At 46.7% G+C, this 10,779-nt stretch overlaps 1 long non-coding RNA gene across 1 annotated transcript; it reads right to left on the reverse strand.

Moving 5' to 3' along the window:
* Positions 1 to 306: 306 nt before the first annotated feature.
* Positions 307 to 1,300, reverse strand: LOC123065408 (uncharacterized). Its single transcript, XR_006431025.1, has 2 exons — positions 665 to 1,300; positions 307 to 555 (listed from the first exon to the last, which is right to left on the reverse strand). It is a non-coding gene; the product is annotated as an uncharacterized lncRNA (long non-coding RNA).
* Positions 1,301 to 10,779: the final 9,479 nt, after the last annotated feature.

The following is a 10,779-nucleotide window of genomic DNA, read 5'->3' on the forward strand; positions in this document are numbered from 1 at the left end:
AACATTTCCTTGTTCTCCTGTTTCAAATATGGGTTCCCTAGCTTCCTCCTGCCTGACGTGTAGTAGTGCAGCTGATGAGTATGTGTGCCGCCATCAACAACGGCCTTGTACGCCATGTCCAGCATCTGGCGCGGCCATTGTTGGAAGCTCATGATCCAAATTCCAAACATCATCTATCTTGCGCATTCAGCCGTCCATCAGTAGACTGAAAGAGCTTATCTCGCAACTTTTGTTCTAAAACTGAACTTGGCTACGCTCGAGGGTTCAGTCTATAAAAAAGAAAACCATAACCGCCAGCCAACAATATGAATGAATGCCAATAAATTCAGAAAATGCTTGGTACAACAACGAAATCCATCACACATGGTATTGGAGTATAGGGACAGTGCCGGCGGCTCGACGAGATAATTGATCTAGTGCATAACATAATTTTTGGATCAACAAAATGTACCTAAATTTTACTTTTGGTCTCGTGTTGCATGTATCTATTCGCCAAGCACTTTTGTCCTCCTGGACCGGATGAGCCGAGGCCACAAATCCATTGAAGCTAACAAACTAGAGCACAAGTATTAAAAATTATCACGAAATGAAAATAAAAATCATATCCCCTGTAGCATTTTAGATCAAGACATGAAACGGTAACTGCAAGCATCAATGTATGTACCTGCGCGTCGATGATGCGGACGATGCAGATCTTGCCATCCCCGTGCGCCGGAACCCATGGGGCACTGCATCCTTGAAGGGCGCATTATCAACATGAGAAGCAATCTTGGTGTAGCCATGCAGGATCTTCTCCACCGAAGGTGGAAGGGAGGGATGCAGTCCCCTATGTCTAGCTCCACATGATCCAGTGGTCTCGTCAATCTTGGCTGGAGGTGGCTCTAGTGTGAGGACGGGCACAACGGTGTCCTCTATGATGAGCGGCGGGTGCGTGTACCTAGACTGGCCATCTGCGGTGTCCCCGCAGCTGGAGATCGAGCTGGACTTGGGGATGGACGGAGGAGAACAACCACGCAAGCAGCAGCGGCGGCGTGGCCAAGAGGCCACTGCGTTCCCCTCTCCCTCCTCTCTCTTCCATGGCTACGGACATGGTTGGTTGGATGGGAGTCAACCCCTCGTCGATATTCAGGTCGGTTGGCAATCGAGTTTGGAAAGAATTGAAAGGAAGATCAGAATCTGGGAGGATTTGCTTATTGGGGAAATTGTGAAGGAGATCGATCGGGAGGGAAACAAATTAGATGATGTGTGAGCGGGGAAGAATTTGATGGAAAAATCTGGTGTGGGCTCCAAAAATATCAGACGAAAATAAAACCGATGTACCAGGTTACCGGCTGCTCCATTAGGAGTAGAGATAGATTTATTAGATTAGATAGATACATTAGGAAAGCGTGATCACGGATAGGAAAGCGTGGTCAGAGATTGATGGTTTTTTTCTCCCTGGTTATTTGCCCATCGGTTCTGCAACTGAGATGAAAAAAATCGGTGGGGATGGTATCCTTCGGTGGGGGAGGCATCGTTCGATGGGGAGGCTAACGAGACGAAACGACAATGGACTCTCCCATTAGGAATAGAGATGAACAAGAGCTAACTGTTTGTTTCTACCATGGTGTACAAATTTTTATCGAATTTGCATGGTCTACCAAGTAATAAGGAACATGCTTGCATGGGTACCACATCACAATCAACATAATCAGCATATGTAGTGATACTACAATGGACACGAACAATACGTGTTACCTTAACCTTGCCGCTGTTGTTGAACTATTGGATGTAGTAAGGATGCGGATGTGGTCTTGTGGTGAGAGACAACTTCTCCACCATCTGCATGCTATCCAAGTTGTTGCAGCCCTCTCCATATATGATGGCGCGAACAGAACGTTCCTTCATAACTCCATTTGTATGGAACAAATTGTGTCGTGACTGTTGGAAATATGCCCTAGAGGCAATAATAAAAGCATTATTATTATATTTCCTTGTTCATGATAATTGTCTTTATTCATGCTATAATTGTGTTATCTGGAAATCGTAATACATGTGTGAATAACAGACATCAACATGTCCCTAGTGAGCCTCTAGTTGACTAGCTCGTTGATCAACAGATAGTCATGGTTTCCTGACTATGGACACTGGATGTCATTGATAACGAGATCACATCATTAGGAGAATGATGTGATGGACAAGACCCAATCCTAAACATAGCACAAGATCGTATAAGTTCGTTTGCTAGAGTTTTCCAATGTCAAGTATCTTTTCCTTAGACCATGAGATCGTGTAACTCCCGGATACCGTAGGAGTGCTTTGGGTATGCCAAACGTCACAACGTAACTGGGTGACTATAAAGGTAGACTACGGGCATCTCCGAAAGTGTCTGTTGGGTGACATGGATCAAGACTGGGATTTGTCACTCCGTATGACGGAGAGGTATCACTGGGCCCACTCGGTAATGCATCATCATAATGAGCTCAGAGTGACCAAGTGTCTGGTCACGGGATCATGCATTACGGTACGAGTAAAGTGACTTGCTGGTAAGGAGATTGAACGAGGTATTGGGATACCGACGATCGAATCTCGGGCAAGTAACATATCGATAGACAAAGGGAATAGTGTACAGGGTTGATTGAATCCTCGACATCGTGGTTCATCCGATGAGATCATCGTGGAGCATGTGGGAGCCAACATGGGTATCCAGATCCTGCTGTTGGTTATTGACCGGAGAGTCGTCTCGGTCATGTCTGCTTGTCTCCCGAACCCGTAGGGTCTACACACTTAAGGTTCGGTTACGCTAGGGTTGTAGGGATATGTATATGCAGTAACCCGAATGTTGTTCGGAGTCCCGGATGAGATCCCGGACGTCACGAGGAGTTCCGTAATGGTCCGGAGGTAAAGATTTATATATGGGAAGTCCTGTTTCGGGCATCGGGACAAGTTTCGGGGTTATCGGTATTGTACCGGGACCACCGGAAGGGTCCCGGGGGTCCACCGGGTGAGTCCACCTGTCCCGGGGGGCCACATGGGCTGTAGGGGGTGCGCCTTGGCCTAATGGGCCAAGGGAACCAGCCCCACATAGGCCCATGCGCCTAGGGTTTAAGGGGGAAAGAGTCCTAGGAGGGGAAGGCACCTCCTAGGTGCCTTGGGGGGGAGGGAAACCCCCCTTGGCCGCCGCACCCCCTAGGAGATTGGATCTCCTAGGGCCGGCCACCCCCCTTGGCCCTCCTATATATAGTGGGGGAGAGGAGGGACTTCATACCTGAACGCCTTGGCCTTTGGTTGCCTCCTTCTCCCTCCCCAACACCTCCTCCACCTCCATAGTGCTTAGCGAAGCTCTGCCGGAGTACTGCAGCTCCATCAACACCACGCCGTCGTGCTGCTGCTGGTGCCATCTCCCTCAACCTCTCCTCCCTCCCTTGCTGGATCAAGAAGGAGGAGACGTGGCTGTTCCGTACGTGTGTTGAACGCGGAGGTGCCGTCCGTTCGGCGCTGGTCATCGGTGATTTGGATCACGTCGAGTACGACTACATCATCACTGTTCTTTTGAACGCTTCCGTGCGCGATCTACAAAGGTATATAGATGCATCTAATCACTCGTTGCTAGATGAACTCCTAGATGATCTTGGTGAAACGAGTAGGAAATTTTTTGTTTTCTGCAACGTTCCCCTACATTGGCATCATGAGCTAGGTCTATGCGTAGTTCTTCTTGCGCGAGTAGAACACAATTTGTTGTGGGCGTCGATTTGTCAACCTTCTTGCCGTTACTAGTCCTTTCTTGCTTCAGCGGTATTGTGGGATGAAGCGGCCCGGACCAACCTTACACGTACGCTTACGTGAGACCGGTTCCACCGACTAACATGCACTAGTTGCATAAGGTGGCTGGCGGGTGACTGTCTCTCCCACTTTAGTTGGAGCGGAATCGATGAACAGGGTCCTTATGAAGGGTAAATAGAAGTTGACAAATCACGTTGTGGCTTTAACGTAGGTAAGAAGACGTTCTTGCTAGAACCCTAATTCAGCCACGTAAAACTTGCAACAACAATTAGAGGACGTCTAACTTGTTTTTGCAGCAAGTGGTTTGTGATATGATATGGCCAAAGTTGTGATGAATGATGAATGATCTATATGTGATGTATGAGATGTTCATGCTATTGTAATAGGATTCACGACTTGCATGTCGATGAGTATGACAACCGGCAGGAGCCATAGGAGTTGTCATTATTCTTTTAATGACCTGCGTGTCATCGAGAAATGCCATGTAATTACTTTACTTTATTGCTAAACGAGTTAGCCATAGTAGTAGAAGTAATAGTTGGCGAGCAACTTCATGGAGACACGATGATGGAGATCATGATGATGGAGATCATGGTGTCAAGCTGGTGACAAGATGATCATGGAGCCCCAAGATGGAGATCAAAGGAGCTATGTGATATTGGCCATATCATGTCACGTTTATTATTTGATTGCATGTGATGTTTATCATGTTTTGCATCTTGTTTACTTAGAACGACGGTAGTAAATAAGATGATCCCTCACAATAAATTCAAGAAGTGTTCCCCCTAACTGTGCACCGTTGCGACAGTTCGCAGTTTCAAAACACCACGTGATGATCGGGTGTTTTATTCAGACGTTCACATACAACGGGTGTAAGACAGATTTACACATGCAAACACTTAGGTTGACTTGACGAGCCTAGCATGTACAGACATGGCCTCGGAACACAGAAGACCGAAAGGTCGAGCATGAGTCGTATAGAAGATACGATCAACATGAAGATGTTCACCGATGTTGACTAGTCCGTCTCACGTGATGATCGGACACGGACTAGTTTAACTCGGATCATGTAATACTTAGATGACTAGAGGGATGTCTAATCTAAGTGGGAGTTCACTAATAATTTGATCAGTTGAACTTAATTATCATGAACTTAGTCTAAAATCTTTGCAATATGTCTTGTAGATCAAATGGCCAACGTAGTCCTCAACTTCAACGCGTTCCTAGAGAAAACTAAGCTGAAAGACGATGGCAGCAACTATACGGACTGGGTCCGGAACCTGAGGATCATCCTCATAGCTGCCAAGAAAGATTATGTCCTACAAGCACCGCTTGGTGACGCACCCGTTCTCCTGCAGAACAAGATGTTATGAACGCTTGGCAGGCACGTTTCGATGACTACTCCCTCGTTCAGTGCGGCATGCTTTACAGCCTAGAGCCGGGGCTCCAAAAGTGTTTTGAGAGACATGGAGCATATGAGATGTTCGAAGAGCTGAAAATGGTTTTCCAAGCTCACGCCCGGGTCGAGAGATATGAAGTCTCCGACAAATTCTTCAGCTGTAAGATGGAGGAAAACAGTTCTGTCAGTGAGCACATACTCACTATGTCTGGGTTGCATAACCGCTTGACTCAGCTGGGAGTTAATCTCCCGGATGATGCGGTCATTGATAGAATCCTCCAGTCGCTTCCACCAAGCTACAAGAGCTTTGTGATGAACTTCAATATGCAGGGGATGGAAAAGACCATTCCTGAAGTATTTGCTATGCTGAAATCAGCAGAGGTAGAAGTCAGGAAGGAACATCAAGTGTTGATGGTCAATAAAACCACTAAGTTCAAGAAAGGCAAGGGTAAAAAGAACTTCAAGAAGGACGGCAAGGAGGTTGCCGCGCCCGGCAAGCAAGCTGCCGGGAAGAAGCCAAAGAATGGACCCAAGCCCGAGACTGAATGCTTTTATTGCAAGGGAAGCGGTCACTGAAAGCGGAACTGCCCTAAGTATTTAGCAGATAAGAAGGCCGGCAAAACCAAAGGTATATGTGATATACATGTAATTGATGTGTACCTTACTAGTGCCCGTAGTGGCTCCTGGGTATTTGATACCGGTGCAGTTGCTCACATATGTAACTCAAAGCAGGGGCTGCGGAATAAGCGGAAACTGGCAAAGGACGAGGTGACGATGCGTGTCGGGAATGGTTCCAAGGTCAATGTGATCGCCGTCGGCACCCTACCTCTGCATCTCCCTTCGGGATTAGTTTTAAACCTTAATAATTGTTATTTAGTGCCAACTTTGAGCATGAACATTGTATCGGGATCTCGTTTAATTCGAGATGGCTACTCTTTTAAATCTGAGAATAATGGTTGTTCCATTTTTATGAGAGATATGTTTTATGGTCATGCTCCTATGGTGAATGGTTTATTCTTTATGAATCTCGAACGTGGTGCTACACATGTTCATAATGTGAGTACCAAAAGAAGTAAGGTTGATAATGATAGTCCCACATACTTGTGGCACTGCCGCCTTGGTCACATAGGTGTCAAACGCATGAAGAAGCTCCATGCTGATGGACTTTTAGAGTCTCTTGATTATGAATCATTTGACACGTGCGAACCATGCCTTATGGGTAAAATGACCAAGACTCCGTTCTCAGGAACAATGGAGCGAGCAACCGACTTATTGGAAATCATACATACTGATGTGTGCGGTCCGATGAGTGTTGAGGCTCGCGGTGGCTATCGTTATGTTCTCACCCTCACTGATGATTTAAGTAGGTATGGGTATATCTACTTAATGAAACACAAGTCTGAAACCTTTGAAAAGTTCAAGGAATTTCAGAGTGAGGTTGAAAATCAACGTGACAGGAAAATCAAGTTTCTACGATCGGATCGTGGAGGAGAATACTTGAGTCACGAGTTTGGGGCACACTTAAGAAAATGTGGAATAGTTTCACAACTCACGCCGCCTGGAACACCTCAGCGTAATGGTGTGTCCGAACGTCGTAATCGCACTCTGTTAGATATGGTGCGATCTATGATGTCTCTTACCGATTTACCTCTTTCTTTTTGGGGCTATGCTTTAGAGACTGCCGCATTCACTTTAAATAGGGCTCCGTCGAAATCCGTTGAGACGACACCGTATGAATTGTGGTTTGGGAAGAAACCTAAGCTGTCGTTTCTAAAAGTTTGGGGATGCGATGCTTATGTCAAGAAACTTCAACCTGAAAAGCTCGAACCCAAGTCGGATAAATGCGTCTTCATAGGATACCCAAAAGAAACTATTGGGTACACCTTCTACCTCAGATCCGAAGGCAAGATCTTTGTTGCCAAGAATGGGTCCTTTCTGGAGAAAGAGTTTCTCTCAAAAGAAGTAAGTGGGAGGAAAGTAGAGCTTGATGAAGTATTACCTCTTGAACCGGAAAATGGCGCAACTCAAGAAAATGTTCCTGAGGTGCCTGCACCGACTAGAGAGGAAGTTAATGAAAATGATCAAGATACTTCTGATCAAGCCCCTACTGAAATTCGAAGGTCCACAAGGACACGTTCCGCACCAGAGTGGTACGGCAACCCTGTCTTGGAAATCATGCTGTTAGACAATGGTGAACCTTCGAACTATGAAGAAGCGATGGCGGGCCCGGATTCTGACAAGTGGCTGGAAGCCATGAAATCCGAGATAGGATCCATGTATGAAAACAAAGTATGGACTTTGACTGACTTGCCCGTTGAGCGGCGAGCCATAGAAAATAAATGGATCTTTAAGAGGAAGACAGACGCGGATGGTAATGTGACCATCTATAAAGCTCGGCTTGTCGCTAAGGGTTATCGACAAGTTCAAGGGGTTGACTACGATGAGACTTTCTCACCGGTAGCGAAGCTGAAGTCCGTCCGAATCATGTTAGCAATTGCCGCATTCTATGATTACGAAATATGGCAAATGGACGTCAAAACGGCATTTCTTAATGGTTTCCTTAAGGAAGAATTGTATATGATGCAGCCGGAAGGTTTTGTCGATCCTAAGAATGCTGACAAAGTGTGCAAGCTCCAACGCTCGATTTATGGGCTGGTGCAAGCATCTCGGAGTTGGAACATTCGCTTTGATGAGATGATCAAAGCGTTTGGGTTTACACAGACTTATGGAGAAGCCTGCGTTTACAAGAAAGTGAGTGGGAGCTCTGTAGCATTTCTCATATTATATGTAGATGACATACTTTTGATGGGAAATGATATAGAACTCTTGGACAGCATCAAGGCCTACTTGAATAAAAGTTTTTCAATGAAGGACCTTGGAGAAGCTGCTTATATATTAGGCATCAAAATCTATAGAGATAGATCAAGATGCCTCATAGGTCTTTCACAAAGCACATACCTTGATAAGATATTGAAGAAGTTCAATATGGATCAATCCAAGAAGGGGTTCTTGCCTGTGTTGCAAGGTATGAAATTGAGCTCAGCTCAATGTCCGACCACGGCAGAAGATATAGAAGAGATGAGCGTCATCCCCTATGCCTCAGCCATAGGTTCTATTATGTATGCCATGCTGTGTACCAGACCTGATGTAAACCTTGCCGTAAGTTTGGTAGGAAGGTACCAAAGTAATCCCGGCAAGGAACACTGGACAGCGGTCAAGAATATCCTGAAGTACCTGAAAAGGACTAAGGAAATGTTTCTCGTTTATGGAGGTGACGAAGAGCTCATCGTAAAGGGTTACGTCGACGCTAGCTTTGACACAGATCTGGATGACTCTAAGTCACAAACCGGATACGTGTATATTTTGAATGGTGGGCAGTAAGCTGGTGCAGTTGCAAGCAAAGCGTCGTGGCGGGATCTACATGTGAAGCGGAGTACATGGCAGCCTCGGAGGCAGCACATGAAGCAATATGGGTGAAGGAGTTCATCACCGACCTAGGAGTCATACCCAATGCGTCGGGGCCGATCAAGCTCTTCTGTGACAACACTGGAGCTATTGCACTTGCCAAGGAGCCCAGGTTTCACAAGAAGACAAGGCACATCAAGCGTCGCTTCAACTCCATTCGTGAAAATGTTCAAGATGGAGACATAGAGATTTGTAAAGTACATACGGACCTGAATGTAGCAGATCCGTTGACTAAACCTCTCCCTAGAGCAAAACATGATCAACACCAGAATTCCATGGGTGTTCGATTCATCACAATGTAACTAGATTATTGACTCTAGTGCAAGTGGGAGACTGTTGGAAATATGCCCTAGAGGCAATAATAAAAGCATTATTATTATATTTCCTTGTTCATGATAATTGTCTTTATTCATGCTATAATTGTGTTATCCTGAAATCGTAATACATGTGTGAATAACAGACATCAACATGTCCCTAGTGAGCCTCTAGTTGACTAGCTCGTTGATCAACAGATAGTCATGGTTTCCTGACTATGGACACTGGATGTCATTGATAACGAGATCACATCATTAGGAGAATGATGTGATGGACAAGACCCAATCCTAAACATAGCACAAGATCGTATAAGTTCGTTTGCTAGAGTTTTCCAATGTCAAGTATCTTTTCCTTAGACCATGAGATCGTGTAACTCCCGGATACCGTAGGAGTGCTTTGGGTATGCCAAACGTCACAACGTAACTGGGTGACTATAAAGGTAGACTACGGGCATCTCCGAAAGTGTCTGTTGGGTGACATGGATCAAGACTGGGATTTGTCACTCCGTATGACGGAGAGGTATCACTGGGCCCACTCGGTAATGCATCATCATAATGAGCTCAGAGTGACCAAGTGTCTGGTCACGGGATCATGCATTATGGTACGAGTAAAGTGACTTGCTGGTAACGAGATTGAACGAGGTATTGGGATACCGACGATCGAATCTCGGGCAAGTAACATATCGATAGACAAAGGGAATAGCGTACGGGGTTGATTGAATCCTCGACATCGTGGTTCATCCGATGAGATCATCGTGGAGCATGTGGGAGCCAACATGGGTATCCAGATCCCGCTGTTGGTTATTGACCGGAGAGTCGTCTCGGTCATGTATGCTTGTCTCCCGAACCCGTAGGGTCTACACACTTAAGGTTCGGTTACGCTAGGGTTGTAGGGATATGTATATGCAGTAACCCGAATGTTGTTCGGAGTCCCGGATGAGATCCCGGACGTCACGAGGAGTTCCGGAATGGTCCGGAGGTAAAGATTTATATATGGGAAGTCCTGTTTCGGGCATCGGGACAAGTTTCGGGGTTATCGGTATTGTACCGGGACCACCGGAAGGGTCCCGGGGGTCCACCGGGTGGGTCCACCTGTCCCGGGGGGCCACATGGGCTGTAGGGGGTGCGCCTTGGCCTAATGGGCCAAGGGCACCAGCCCCACATAGGCCCATGCGCCTAGGGTTTAAGGGGGAAAGAGTCCTAGGAGGGGAAGGCACCTCCTAGGTGCCTTGGGGGGAAGGGAAACCCCCCTTGGCCGCCGCACCCCCTAGGAGATTGGATCTCCTAGGGCCGGCCACCCCCCTTGGCCCTCCTATATATAGTGGGGGAGAGGAGGGACTTCATACCTGAACGCCTTGGCCTTTGGTTGCCTCCTTCTCCCTCCCCAACACCTCCTCCACCTCCATAGTGCTTAGCGAAGCTCTGCCGGAGTACTGCAGCTCCATCAACACCACGCCGTCGTGCTGCTGCTGGTGCCATCTCCCTCAACCTCTCCTCCCTCCCTTTCTGGATCAAGAAGGAGGAGACGTGGCTGTTCCGTACGTGTGTTGAACGCGGAGGTGCCGTCCGTTCGGCGCTGGTCATCGGTGATTTGGATCACGTCGAGTACGACTACATCATCACCGTTCTTTTGAACGCTTCCGTGCGCGATCTACAAAGGTATGTAGATGCATCTAATCACTCATTGCTAGATGAACTCCTAGATGATCTTGGTGAAACGAGTAGGAAATTTTTTGTTTTCTGCAACGTTCCCAAACAGTGACCTGCACACTCAAAACACGTCAAGCAACTAAACTTTCATACCTGTAAGCATCTTCAGCAGCCATGTATTGCGTCTCT

This window comes from Triticum aestivum, chromosome 3B, assembly GCF_018294505.1.
Source record: "Triticum aestivum cultivar Chinese Spring chromosome 3B, IWGSC CS RefSeq v2.1, whole genome shotgun sequence".
Classification (NCBI taxonomy): Eukaryota; Viridiplantae; Streptophyta; class Magnoliopsida; order Poales; family Poaceae; genus Triticum; species Triticum aestivum.